Source organism: Numida meleagris, chromosome 2 (assembly GCF_002078875.1).
Source record: "Numida meleagris isolate 19003 breed g44 Domestic line chromosome 2, NumMel1.0, whole genome shotgun sequence".
NCBI classification, from domain to species: Eukaryota; Metazoa; Chordata; class Aves; order Galliformes; family Numididae; genus Numida; species Numida meleagris.
In genome coordinates this window covers 19,767,707-19,783,023 of record NC_034410.1, presented here as the reverse complement: position 1 = coordinate 19,783,023, position 15,317 = coordinate 19,767,707, and the positions used below count along the sequence as shown (strand labels likewise).

The 15,317-nt window shown below is 41.6% G+C and overlaps 1 long non-coding RNA gene across 2 annotated transcripts; it reads right to left on the bottom strand.

Moving 5' to 3' along the window:
* LOC110394870 lies at window positions 3,650–14,381 on the bottom strand. 2 transcript variants are annotated; one of them, XR_002435988.1, is made up of 4 exons: window positions 12,519–14,381; window positions 6,921–7,081; window positions 6,496–6,591; window positions 3,650–6,133 (listed from the first exon to the last, which is right to left on the bottom strand). It is a non-coding gene; the product is annotated as an uncharacterized LOC110394870 (long non-coding RNA). The 2 variants fall into 2 exon arrangements; XR_002435987.1 differs by having other exon boundaries at window positions 6,921–14,381.

Here is a 15,317-nt window from a genome sequence, read left to right as displayed (position 1 = left end):
CACTGAAGAAAAGACAAATGCCTAAAGGAACTCTACGATCAACTAACAAATTGCACTCAAGTCTTATAAGGATCTAGTAAGAGTGGGCAACATATCTTCTGTTTTGGCTTCTCCAAGCCAGCAGTCTTAATTCTGCAATGTGTTGTCTCTGCAGAAGCTGCAGTGATCATCACACACAGTTTATCTCAGCACTGGTAATTTATAAATCAAAGTGTGACAGAGTGCTCAGCAGAGATCTTTGCTGTCCCACACCTGAGTTTCATCAGGGTCAGAGGCCGGCTCACTCCGGGGCTGGAGAAGGCCTCCACCCAAAGGCCAGGCTGCAGGAGCCCCGCTGCAGCCTGCACCAGGAGCTGGGGGACAGAAGCTGGCTCCCCAGCAGGGCTGCGTGGGCTGCCAGAATGGAAGGTGATACTTCTAATACACATCACAAATGTGCTGTGAGCTTTCTTTTTGGCAGACTTCACTCTGTCTGTCTCTTTGGCAAACCAATCTCTTCTCTGCAGCAGTGTTGTGGCTTTGATTTGAAAGCCGCAGGGCCTACTCTAGAGGCACTGACAGGATTTGGGCGGGTTGGCAGTGCTGGTGGCGGAACCCCCTCCCCTCCCAGAGCAACTCCAGCACCAGCCCCAGCGGGATGTAGTGCACAGCCTTGCTGGCGTGCAGAGCGTGGTCTTGCTGGAGGTCACACTTGTTTTGCCAGCAGTCCACAAAACTCTGCATGTTTGCAACCTGTTTTGAAAAACAGCTGTAGCAGTTCCTATCAGTGAAGTCAAGCAGCTTTATACCTAAGGTAGAAGGCTGTGATTTTGAGGGCAGAAGCTGTAATTTTTCCATGCTGATGACTGTGGAATCAGAGACTACATGGCTACATGAACTTCTTTGGTGAGAGTGAAGACCGCTGATGTTGTAGTAACAGAAACAAAAAATAGAACCCCTTCACTCAATTTTGTTCCCATTTTACTTGTGGGTAATCTCAACCAAAACCAGTGGGCCACTGAGCCCTTGAGGACAAAGGGTCTCCAGTAACAGGGAGAAGACAAAAGAGTCACATACATTCCACCAGTCATGACTGGTAAAGAGGCTTAGACCATCTCTCCCAGGACAGTAATAACTGCAGGCTGAAAACAAGCATGGGACCATGCATAAATGACAGGAGAATAAAGCCTCTACAGAAGAAGGATGGGTTACTAAGTATTCCGCATCACTGTTACATGGAATGTATTCAGCCAGAAGAAATACAGGAATTAGGCCCATGAACTGAGGCTAAATTTATATTTATTTTCATGCTGGTGATATACAGATTTAAATAAATATCAAATACTGGCAGCACCCAAAGCAATTGGATTTGTTCTCAAAAAGAGGCTGTGATATTTTGCCTGATAGAGGATGCTGGGCAGAGGCTGTAGGCCACCCCTTAATGGTGGAATATCATTAAATACCAAATCCTAAAAATCACAGACCTCATAATGCGTGCAAAATCTTTACTCCATGGCTGTAGTTGCATATGTAGTTTTCTATCACTGCAGGCACAAAATCAGCAGTACGGTTGTGTATGTCTTTTGTATCTTATTCTTAAAGACAGCTCAGTTTAGCTTGAGGCCAAGTTTTTTGAAACAGTAATATCCGTCTCCATTAAACAGATTTCTAAAATGTGATTAAGCTGTATAGCAAAAAGCAAACAAGAATCTTTTGTAAATTCAGATTTACTACATGCAAAATGTTCAATATCCATGTACATACCTCAGGATCTTAACACATTCTTTGTTCTTTTTTTTTTTTCTTAAGTAACTTAAGTGTCCAACTCTGGAAAATGACACCTAACCAGCTAATCAACCTAATTAACTTTGTCATGTTCATGAGTGCTACCCAAAGTACTGCAGGAAATCAACAGGATTTGCCCCAGCGAAGAAACTCTATATACCTGTCAGTCCAAAATGCACATGAAGTGACTCTTTCCCAGGTGAATAGTGCTTCGATGAAAATCTTCCTGAGCTTGCTTCCTCTTGAGGTATTCAAACAGCAAGGTGATGAGAGCAAATGTAAAAACTTGAAGAGTTTTACATGTTAATAGAAGTTTTGCTGAACAGCTACCAAATCACTTTTGACACACAGCAGGAGTAAAGGCAGTGGTGCGAGGGCATGGCTGATATACAGGGATTGCACATAAGGATGGTACTGCTGCCTGTGCACACCTAGATGTGACCATAGCCCTGCTGCTGACCTCGTTACAGTGGGAGGGCTGGTAGCCAGCAGCCTCAAACAAAGGAGCACGTTTATTATTCCAACTCAAGCCATTCTTTTATTCTATTGTTATATCTGCTCCCTTTCTGCCTGGCTGCAGTGAGGCTGAAGTCCCTTCTGCCCATCACACAGGAAAGCCCCGGGAGATCCTGAGGCTGGTCCTGCAACATTTGCCTTTGGGAGCAGCCTTGCACTTTTTTCTTATAAATAGAAATTCCTTTATTCCCAGAGCCTAAATTTCCATCCTTTTCCTCAGACTGAAAGGTAAAACTGTAGTACATCATCAGACAGAAGTTCAAGTCTTCAGCAAATGCAGATAATGGTACAGATTTCTCAGATTATGTTGGAGAAATTCTTCGATACTTTAAAATAATTAAAATGGTCTGGCGTGCAAATGTCAAAATGGAAGAAATTTAGCAGAAAATGGAGGAGAAATGGCCAGATCTTCCTATTATCACTTGCTGTACATCTCAAAAGACAGCTGATTCCTGGCGCTGTATGGGTTCCAGCATTCAGTGATTTATTGGGTAATTCAGCATTTGCCAGTATGTCTTGTGCTAATTAAATGCATCGCACTCTATTCAGAAATGTCACAATTGATTTGTCTTCTGCAAGCACTGACTTTATTTCAATCTTCTAAAAAAGATTTTATGAGCCCCAGATAACTTATCCTGGCACATTCATCTCCCAGGGCAGCTTCTGCATCTGAGGCCAGTATGGGAGGAAACCAACAGTGAACATCCAATACAAATGTCTTTTTTGGGCAGCTTATTTATCTGATATGTGCTGTATATCCAGGAGTGGGTAGCCTATATGGTGAAATTACAAGCTGCTCCATTAGCGCATAAAAACGCTTGAACATGACAGAAGTTAATACACAATATTGGCAGGTTTTATTGGGTGATAGACGGAGCCAAACAGCCATGCAGATTGAGATCACCATAATCTGTAACAAGGTGTTTATTTACAAGTGGATTTGTGACTGAATTCAGCTATTAACAAAACTGCATCAAGAGGAAATGAGCATAAAATAGCTCAAACTAAACAGAAGATGCCACAGCATGCTTAGTGTTATACTCAGTGCATGAAGATGGAATCTGCGTCTGAGGGCTCTTCTATCTGTCATTTTAGTTCACTGCTTTCCCCTAAATGCTACATACTAAAGAATGCTGAGGGTGAATTGCAGCACATTGCTACTCAGACATGGAATATGTGGTTATGCTGTACACTAAAGTAACTGCTTTGTTCTGAAAACGTACAACTGCTTCCACAAAATAGTGGCTGAAGCTTAATCAGAATTGAAACTCTGGTGCAGGATGAGAAAAATTACTTTTCATGTGACACAGGACGAAAACAAAATTATCCACCTTGAGGGAGGGAGTGAATATCAGAGAAGCAGAGGAAGAGTCAACAGCACAAATATTTAAAGTAAAAAATTTTAATAGAAATGAATAATTTTCTAGGATTATTCTGTCCAGACTCTGTATTGCTTAAATTGAAATTGTTGCAGAGATGAAACTTGCTGCCTAGATGAGAAAATTTCTGGAACAGGCTAACAGTTGAGCACATTCTGAATTTGTCATTTGTTACATTAACAACAGAACGTTGCATTTGCAGCAGTTTGGTCTGTGCAACTGAGGGAGGACCCCACATCTATTTTTGCTGCACAGGCTGCTGGTGCTGGGCCACAACCAAGGATACCTGATACAAGTCCCCGCCTGAGATACTGAGTCGTTGTGACATTTAACTGGAAGACAGTGATTCACAGTTTACTTCCTGGTGTCAGACAGTGGCTCTGTGTACTTTCTCTGAAGAAAAGCAGTTGCAATGGCCATGAACGTGGTCATTTGGCCATGGCAATTTGTTGTGCCAAAACACAGATGACTTGAGTAGAATTTGACTGTCAGTTCAAGGTCCTTATTTATTTGTAAATCTTTCGTGCCTCCCCTTAGCTTGTTTGTATAGCAAAGTGTGGGAAAACAGTTTAAGAATTGCAACAGAAAAGAAACTCTTGGGTCCCTTATTCCGCAAATTTAGACAGCTGTACTACATACTCACCGAACTCTGCCTTCCATCACCTCTTTGGTGATGGTGTTCCAGCATCTCACCACTTCAACAGTTAGAAACATTTTTTGCTAATTTCCACCCTAATATATGAATTTTTTTTGTTCTGTGCTTTCTTGGTTCTTTTACTTATTAGGTCTGTCCTATTCTGACTACATATGTTCTTTATGCATTTATAGAGCAAAATCACATGCTTTCCCAGTATCAACCAAATGTTTTAATCTCCATCCCTCTTGCTCATCCTCACTCTGCACCAATTCTAATTTGAATTCATCTTTTTAGAACATAGATACCCAGAGCTATATGCGATAAGCTGCATTGTACAATGACATTTATACTTTTTATTTTCTGAAATGTTTCAGATGCTACATTAGTATCACATTTTTTTTTCACAATTTTATCATAATTATTGCTGGCAGCCACTCTATCATTGGCTAGCACATCCAAGTCTTTCTTCTCTTTTCTCATTTCAAACCAAAGAATTCCCAGTTCACTTCAAAGTGTCTCATTACCCTCCCTTAAGTGCAATTACCTTTCATTCAATATTCTACGATCTAATCTATTTTAGTCCCCTGATCACCCAGTTCTTCCTCCATGATATTCTGATTTGGTTCTATACTATATTCTGGTGCAAGAAGAATGATGTCATACATAACGAGGAAAGGTACAAGCATGGAATATTGTCTATGTAATAACATTAACCCATTTACTAGCAGAAAATGCAAGTTCAACCAATGGATTCATTTTTCCATACTCATAACATATTTCATATATTAAACATGCAAATATGCTGTTTACACAAAAGAAGGAAAAATTAAATACCGAAAGATTCATCTTTGCTGCAACCACATTTTTGTTCTGCTTAATTTTTTAAATATATCACTGATAAAGAAGGGAGCCACATAAGTAGTCATCCATTTTCCACTAAAAGGATCATTTGTTTCTGTAATGAATTGTAAATATTGTTCTCTATAAGTATTTTGAGATATCATTACTTCAGAAGATTGCTGAGATTGCTCACAGAAAGGCAATATTTTCAAAACCAAAATTTTTTGTAAGTGACTTTTGGAAAATAAGAATTAATAGTCTGGTAAAGCCTTGAAATTGGTATTTTATTGAACTTCTGAGAGTGAAGGAACAAATCTGGTTAATGAAAAAATCACACCACATATGGAAACTTAGCTGATTAGTAAAGTCAGGGAATATGCTTCAATTTCATAAAGAAAAACTTCTGTCAGCTATGGGAGATATGTTGATCCAGAGAGCTCAAATCTAACATGATATCTGGTGTTCTAATAAGTCTTGCTTTCAGCTGTGGTAGCCAAGACAAACTTTTTCAAGTGACTGACATTAGGTCACAGAGAGTTGGTAATCGCCAGGGTGGCCTCCAGAGCATGTTCTGCACTTTTGCCAGTCCATGAAATCAGACTATTCCTGCTTCCTTTATCATTAAACACATTTTTTTTTTTTTTTTTACCATGAGGGATCATAAGTTCAGGAGGAGGTTCCAAATTTGTAGATCGAGTTTAATGTCCCACTCTCTGGATTTGTAAGGTCCTCTGCTTTCACGTCTGAGTAATGGCAAAGTTGTGAAGGAATGAGATGGCTGAGGGTTGATACTTTTCTTCTACTTCTATGCAGTAGTGAAGGTCATGTTTAAATGTGCTCTCCCTGCATGTCTAGTTGGACATGACAGTTGTGTCACTTCTTGATCTGCCCATGGCACGGAAGAGAGCATTGCCAGCATCTCAGTCTCTGAAGGAAGAACATTCTCATTCACTTCCCTCATTTCTTTTAAGCTTAACTCTTGCTTGAGTCGATTACACTGCATACAGGAGGGAAAAGATGGGGGTTAGTTCAATTACATATTCTAATCAGAAGGTAGAGTAAAAATGTTCAGTTAATGCCTGGAAGATAGAAGTAATGAATCTTGGTTTCCCTGGGCACCTTTTAATGGGACATTTGCTAATGCAGCTGCATTTTCTTCTACGAATGCAAAGCCAATTCACTTCTTCACCAATATTTCCCATTCCCTTTCCTGCCAAATCATTCCCATTGGAGCCATTGGCAAAACTCCAACTGACCACATAGACAGCATGATCAATGTCTCCTATACCCACGTGTTAGTCTTTCTCTCCAAAAGACATGAACATGTTTCTTCTCACTTAGGACACTTGTTCTGCTTACTTGAAGGGCTTCTCTTTATGGCACTGTCAGAAATGAGGATGGTCATTTAACAGAGATGAGCAAAGCCTTACATCTGAGTCTTTTCAGGTAGTAAGTCTAGAGAAAGAGATAGATAGGTAGTAATGTGCAGAACAGCTGGTATTTAGATTAAGAGTATAAAGTTCTTGATAGTGAGAGCTTGGCTGCTGACTTGCAGGACAGAAGGGTCAAAGAAAAACATCTTCTCAAACCCCTGGGATACACATGCACCATGGAGCAGCTCTAAGCCAGAGCTCAACAGAGATCCAGGCACACAGCACTGCGAATCCTTAGAAGTCTGTCCTTCCCTCCTGGCTGTGGGATTGTTCTCCTCTGGCTTGGAGTCTGCTTCACACATTGCAGGCAATACTGACAAGGTTGCTTCTCTCCCTTCCCACACCACTTACCCTTCTCAGCCAGTAGGCAAACTAACCCCACTTTCCACATTTCTACATCTTCTCTCTGCATTCCTTGTCTCTTTGCCATGTCCCAGTGGCTCTAGTCCTGAATGCAGCTCCCCAGGGCACGCCATGTACAGCATATTTCTTTCTAAGAGTATGAATTTTCCCTGGGTAAGAGACAAACACTGAAGTCAAAAGAGGATTCTCCTTATTTTTAATTTGGACTTCTGTCAAAAAAAAGTGAGCCTTTGCTGTCTGAGCTGGGTCCTCTCACTATGGCAACAAATGTAGAGTTTCGAGAGCCTGAGCACCTGCGAGGGAAAACAAGTTACTGAGAAACTATACATCAGGATGGTGACCCTGAGCTCATGCTTAATGATTCCTTTACAACCCACAGCTTCAAGGAACCACTGCAGGATCCCGCACTGCAGGAAACCCTTCCAGCCTGCTCTCTATCCACGCATGAAAGCTGTCAGTGCCAGGGAGCCTCCCCCAACATCAGAGCCAGCTCACGGCCTAACCACCACACAATAAGCCCACCCTAGCCACGTCCGAGCCTGTTGGTGCTCTGCTTCCCATCTTCCTGAGGGGATCTGGGATGCCTCTGAGCTCCCCTCTGCTCCTCATCCTCCTGAGGGGTTCTGAGGAAAGAGGAAAAGAATCTATTCCTCACAGCCAGTCGCTAAGAACCAAGCCTGGAAGGTAGGCGTTCACCCCGCTGAAGCAAGAAGGCTATGTTTCTTTCATTTACAATTAAAATGCTGTTCTTAAGCACCACATTTTAACACAGAAGTAAAATAAACAAGAAATCAACACAACCATAGTTTGCTCGTTGAGAGCAAACTGCTAAATTCTGCCTTCGCTGCTAGTTCTCTGGAATATGAATCCAGTCCCTGGGTGCCAAGGATTTGGATAAAAAATACATACATAAAAACAGACAGTTACTTCTAGCACAAAACCAGGATTCTTGCACGATACTCTCTAGAATAGATATTACTCAGTAACTGCATCTGCTGAAAGTCTGGATCTTTCCCTGGAATCTGTTGTCCTATCCTCAAGCCGTAAGCCAGTTCAAGCTGCCACTTGGGGCCCATGCCTGCTGTGGGGTAAAGGTGATTGCAGGTGCTCAGGGCAGCCCAGGAAGCCATGTGCAACTGAAACACTGACAAAAAATGTTAGCCCTGTTGTCAGGAAACCACCAGCAACAGCATAATTTGTGCTGCTTTGACTACCTGCTTCACTGGGTTTACTGAGATCGGCTGTGCACATCCAGCTTCCTGATCAGCCTGTGGCATAAGAGCTGTGCAGAAAGATGGAAGAGGATGTTTTGTTCTGGGAAAGGGCCAGGCTGTGCCTCAATGGGCATTCAGGAGACCTTACATTTCCCTGAGCCCTCTCTGTGTTTTTCCCCATTAAGTTCTTCTGCCCAGAATTCCTCTGCTGGTGGAAATACTGTAGGCCAAAATGAAGCACCTGTTACTCTCATAAAACACCAGAAACATCTATGCTTAGTAAGATCGTGACTATTGGCAGTGATGGGAGGCTGCTCTGGGTGAGCAGAACTCATTGATGGATGGAGTGATTACTGCCAGAAGTGCTACCCAAAGGAAGGTAAAAAGCAGCTATGCGCTAGAGGGATCCTGCAGTCAAGCGGCAACTGAGTCACAGAATGTCAGTCTTACTTGATAATTGCTGTGATTTTGTTCTAAGACAGCTGGAGGTTGGCAAGAAAGCAATTTGTTTTGTTCAGAGCAAAATAAAAGCAATTCTGGAGTATAATCCAGAAAATTCTTTAGAGAGAGCACTCACTTGTGTAATGTCAGGACCAAAATTGCACCATTTTATTTAAAAACAGTTTTAGTAGAGGAGGAATACTGTGGCAAGTATGACACTCCTCTTTAGAGTTGCCTGCAACTGGAGATTGAATGAGAATTAACCTTTTTGGTTGGACAACAGAAGGAAAGTGGAAAATTGATTGGCAAGTGAGACATCTGTTTTTTTCTATGACTTATAGCATCAACTCTGCCAGGGAGTACGGTGAAAACCAAGAAGGATAGGAAAGACGGTCAGATGTTGCCTAGTAATAAAAGCAAAATGTTTTTTGCAGGAAGCAGAAAGAAATGACTCAAAAAGGGAATTAAGAGGAAGCTTCAGAAAACACATCACACACAAACAGAAAGACAAAAACCTCAAAAGCCACTGGTGCTTAAGAAGGAAGAGGGAAAAATAAGCAAGGAGAAAAGAACCTACAAGTTTACTGTGGTCCAGGAGAAGAAAATAACTGGTCATTGAGTAGAAACTGATCAGTCAAACAGTTCATAGGTAATAGAGGTTGCAAGACAGGTCTGTGTATCTTGCCACATCCTCAGCTGTCTTCGGTAAATCAGTACATGTCGACTGAAATGACATCAATGGAATTTCTGGCCCAAAGATTTCAAATGGCTGTGATTAGCTGGCTGTCGATAGACAGATGTGTACTCAAGTAAAATCCTTTCTAACAGGAGACTGCAAATGTATCATCAAAACCAAATCAGAGTGAAACCCAAAAGACGAAGGAATCATCCTCATTGACTCCATGAGGTTTGAGAGCTCCAACAGAAACCTAGTGTCTTATTTTTCAAGTTGAGGAAAAAAAGATCTAGATCCAGATCCTGGGAAGACTCATAGCTCTGGGTCTGAGCAATATTTGTACAAAGCTGGCCCAGCTCATCACATCCCACTTGCATGGCGGGATTACAGTGACTAATAGTCACATCGGTGAAGTCACTTATTTCCAATATCATACTGATATCACAAAGCATGCTCAATTCCTTTTCAGCAATTAATTTGCAACTTTTCATTTGAAAAGCCTAGTTAGAAGGAGATGGAGATGCCTTGTGGGAGGTCAACCAACATATTCAGCACAGGAAACATTCTGCTCTTCCTGGAGAGCAAATGGTGAAATATGACAAAAACCAAGAAAGCTGCAAAAAAGCAAAGTGAGGGGTGACAAAGCATACTGATTTTGGGGACATTTTGATATAAATCTGACCAGCATGGCTAGTTCTTATGAACAGTCTGCCAAAGCAGGGTCATTAAATGTGGCTTCAGCACATGTGCTGCCTGGAATGACTATAGAGAAGATGGCTCCTCTAGTCTGGGTTTCCAGTGCTTTGAATTCACTTCACCTTGCATTGTTCATTTAGTATCCCTCATGGTGATACTGATGCCCAACTTTCCTCAGCACAGAAATTATTTTAAAATTGGCAATTACAAGAGAAATCCTTTCTTCTCTCATTGCCAGCATACTCCTCTTGTAGAATAGAAGACGGCCCCACGTGTTGGTGAGAGCTCGTGTTAGTAGTCAGTCTGCACCTCGTGGGAACTTCATGCAGTCATCTCTGCATGGAGGTATGGCCCCTTACAGGACTCTGAGAGGCTTAACAAGAATTTCACTGAACCCAAACACCAAGCAAATGAAATTGAAAGTTGGAAATATTTGTTCTTTCCTATTTTGTCATCCTTCCACTTTACACGTTATGAAGCTCTTTCTACTCTTTTAAATAATCTTGCTTCAGTGTATCTGCAACAGTTTCAGACCAGATGGAGTCATACATTGACAGGCAATACTGTATAACAAGTGTCCAATAAATAATAATTAACTTGGCATTTCAGAATTTGTTATAAAAATCATCGTATACTAATTTATTGCAGTTTTGAATCCAACAGGCAATTCCAGATGCCCACTATAGCTTGGCATCAGCTAATGTTCTTAGTGTACTTATGGTACACATTTTTATTTAAAATAAAGAGCTTTAGCAAAACTTCACAACCAAAATACATGGGAAAATAACACTTTTTCTCTCCCCTACACTCAGACTCAAATGTATTACAGCTTTTCTGTGTCAGTTGAGATCTTCTCTTGTGAAAGTTAACTGATGTTTCGTGCCCCTCTGATAGAAATCCTGCCATCAGCTCTAGAGCTATGGAAATTTCTCCGTGCAACAGGATCAGGTCATGTTTTACTATCTTTAAGGTATATCATGGATTTCTGGTGCATGGCCTAATATGAGAAGATTCCTGAAGAATACTTTTAGGTTTTTACTTTTAGAATTTTAGCTATGTTGCATGGAATGTATGGACATAGGCTTTTTTCTGTGTATTTGATGAGAACATGTTATCACGACATAAATTCTTTAGAAAGGAGCACTGAGAAATCTGTTCAGGTAACTACTACATGCCCCTCATATGATTTTACAATGGTACTACTTCCTAGGAGATTTTGTAAGCCAACAACATGGACCTATCTTTCTACACAACCCCTCTCCAGCCTGGACATAGGACCAGAGCATAATTATCGAGGTAGTCAACACACTTCTACTAATACTGTGTCTGGGGGCTGTTTCCCTTAGCTCCAGTATATCACAGGTGGATAACCGAGGGAACTACTGAGATATGATGAAGTTTCCAGTGCTTCTGAACACCATTCCCACATTGCAGTGCAATGAAGTAGCACTGAGATTAATCCCCAGGTTTGATCTTTTCAGAATCATTTTGCATTGGACTAATTCAGAGCTCACGGCAAGTACTCAGAAAATGAACTGCTTATTGACCTACAGAGGCAAGGCATTTTCACTAACCTGAGGTAATTTCATTTTGGCCTGTTATCTCATGATCTAACAGTATCAGTGCAGTGAAGTATGTGTGCATTTTTCAGACATGAGGAAAACCAATATCTAAAATTATACTTGCTTTTTTCCATGATAGATATGTAAAGAAATTTCACATACGTCTGTGTACATTAGTGAGATTGTTAAGTATACAGTTAGTGAAAAAAATGCCTATATGGGCATGCAAATGAGAGATCTAGCAGCAGAGTGCACAGCGCAGTTGGTGTAGGGCACCAGGATGTTGGCCTTCCCTTTCTAGAAGGACTCTGCACAAATGTCTCTGCCTCATCCCCACCCTGGGCTTCCCCACAACAGGAGTACAGGAGGGTAAGTGTGTCCAGGCCGTGGCTGATCCACAGATTTGCTGTTGAAGTACCATGAGCCCTTTGCAGTCCTTGGTGGCTCTTAAAGCTTCATCTCCTTGAGGTAAATAGTTCCATCTAAAAATGTTCAATGTTCATTTAAAAAAAAACCCAAACAACAAAGACAAAACAATCCAACATGTCTCTCTCTCCTCTAAGGGAATCTGCCAAACAAACCCTACAAACATGATCCAAGAGTTCCTAAAGACAATAAATCCTAAACAAAGATATATCAAGCTGCACGCCTGATTTTCCTGAAAACTACACTCACAGGAAGGGAGGAGCTGAGCTGTGACCATGGAGGACTTGCACTGATTTTTGAGCAAAGTGTTGTTAATTTGACGAAACCCAGTTTACCAAAAGATCAAGCCATATGCTGTGTCTCCTTGTTCTGCACATCTCGAGAGGGATGAGAGTCTCAGGGCTAGGATGGAAGCAAGCCCCAGATGAGCAGCCCAACACTGCTGGGACAAGGCCTCTGTTTGCCAAGTGATGCTGGCGGCACAGGCATCCATCCCAACAGTTCCTGACTGCTCCCATCCCTGTTTTGATGCTTTTAGTTAAAAGAGCTCTTTGAGCCAGATTTTCCTCACCTTTTTTTCATGTTTTATTAGTAGCTCTGCAAAGCCTTTTGCAACAAGCCTCAGTTTCAGTGCTTTCTGCCAGCTCAGACAAGCTCTGTGGACTTGAGATTCCAACTTTTTCTTAGCCTGCAGGCAAATTAGAAATACATGCACTCCTTAGGAGACTAGAAATCCCAGAGGGACACCTGAAGGGAACTGGAACACTTTCACAGATAAGTCACACCAAGGGATGTTACCTTCATTGAAATAACCTTTACATAAGTGATCATTTGTACTGCCAGTGAGATGTCAAAGCAGTCGAGATAATCAGCAAAATGTCAATTCTCCTCCTTCCAGCAGCCTTTGCTGAAGACCCAGCAGAATCCTGTGCACCTCTGGGGACAAAGCTGTCATGCAGCAGGAGCCAGGCATAGAGCTGGGGCAGTTATACCCGAGCAAGGTACTCACACTGATCCCCAGCCGTGCTGTGCTCTGCAGGATCAGAGGCTGGGAGGCCTCCCTGAAGGCCGCTTAGCAGCAGACTGATGTGAGCCTCCTCAGGGTTTCTCCATCAGCCTGCTACTGGAGACTAACAACCAACATTTCTTGAGTGGCTTTGCCCTTTTGCTTAAGGTTTCTTCATGTCTGCCAACCAAACTGATGTCTCAATTATGGTGGATTAATGACACTTTGCTCTACCCTAGTTCTCTTCTTTATAAAGGCCACCACGCAAGAAGTGATCAGGATGAAGCTACGCTAGTCTTTTGCTCAGCTATCTTTCTCTTTAGTGAAGGAGAAGCCATCCCATGCATTGAAAGCCACGTTGTGATGCTCTGTAATGCAGCCCTAAAAGCCATCAAGACTATAAAAAGTGACTGTGACTGCTAAACAATGCACTTTTATCAGAGCTACTGAATCTCGTTACAAGTTCAGCAGTTGCGTGTCCTTCTAGTCCATAATGATGGCAGAAAAGGGGAATAATTTCTGTAGCCTTGTGGTTAGATGCATTGTGCTGCTGTGTTGCCTTTTGTCCTTTGGAAGCCAATGAGGCTGCTACTACAGTGGGGCCTGCAACATGCGAACTGGAAACCAGTCCAATTTGATTTTTGGAGAAGGTTTAATCATAAATCAATGACAAACTATCCCTGGAGGATGCTTAAATCCTCACCTTCTTTTCACCCCTGCTACAGGGCTTACTGTATTTTATATGGCCACGGACATATGAAACTGCTCTGATTGTCTCCTGTTTCCTTCCCCACCATCAGTGTCTATGCATATAAAGAAGTGTGGTCACAAAGGAAATCGAGCAATGGAGCCTCCATTTGCCCTGCAATCTGTTCCTGCTCCACGTTTTCATAACCAAATGTGACAACAGCAACAAAGAAAACTCTCCTGTCCCTCTTATTAAAAAGAAATGGAAATGATTTTTTGCATATTTATTCTCATCTTGATTCTAGGAAAGAAACAGCTTGGGAAGGAACATGCCTCCTGTGAAATAACCCAAACTCCAAATGCCCAGCGCTGTCTGTTCTGCTCCTGGCCTTCTGATCTCAGCTAATTGCTAAACTTTGAGGATGCACTTGAAATTTTCTGTGGGCAATGTGACTATCTTCAAGTAAAAATAGGTGCCCGAAATTCTTTTCTAACTGAAATATGGAGAATGACATTTTCTAAGTGTTTAATAGTTATTAATTGCTTTGGTATTCATTGAAGTCATGATGGGTTCATCTGAATGTCTGTCACATCTGAGAATGCACTGAATGAGTAGATACAGCAAAATTGAGTTAAAAGGCAGAATGAAGCCTTCTAGGAATGTTACTTAATCCATAGGTGTATATGTTGGGGCTGATTAAAAATAAAATTGTTATAAGATACTTTTAAGAAATAACTCCACTGTTTCACCCTATAAAAGTTTCTGTTAAAAATCTGAATATTGATTTTTTTTTTCAAAACAAGCATATTCCAATCTCACTTGAAAAATCCATTCCTATTTTTGGAATAAATTGTTCCTGACAATTTGTGATAAATCTTCATATTATATTTTGTTTAAACTATCAACCAAAACAGAAAGCAACCAGCTCCAGCCCAAGCAACCTGGCACCAGCCTGGCAGGTGCTGGTGCACAGCTCTGGGCTGGAGTACAGCACCTGGAGCCCTGCCTAAAGGCCTCACAATGCAGGCTCTCATGAGCCCATGGACAACTGTCAGCAGTTCTGCCACATGATGGGCACAGAGGCTCCCTAGCATACTGAGGGCATGGAGCTGGGCTGTCAACTGCTCTCTGTTAAGACATCTCACTGCAACAAGTCAGGGTCCGCTCCTATCTCATAGCACAGGGTGTCGTGCAAATTCCTCCACTTTTCTTGGAAAATGCCTGTTAAGACTTTCAACCTCTTTACAAAATTATAAATGCAGTGACAAGAACTGGCAGATCTGGTAAAAAGAACAGTTTTAGCCACATAGGGCAAGATACAGCCATTTGATTGTATGTGCCATGCATGCAGATGCCATACAACATTGTTTCTGAAGCAAACAAGTTTAAAAAGCCCTTATTTCTCTCCTCTCCTCACTTCGCCTCCCCTCTCCTCTCCTCTTTCATCATTTGATGAAAAATGATGATCTTTCATTATTTGTAAAGCCATTGTTAGAGGCTTTGGACTCTTAGAGAAAAAACAATAGGAAGAAAGATTGGGGAGATATTCAAGAATAAAGAAGTAAGGGACAGGGTACGTAAATATATATATACATATAGAAAAATATGTGATAAACAGTGAAGGTCAATATTCAAGAGTGCAAAATCTTTGCAGACTTTGAACTGCTGGAAAAGAC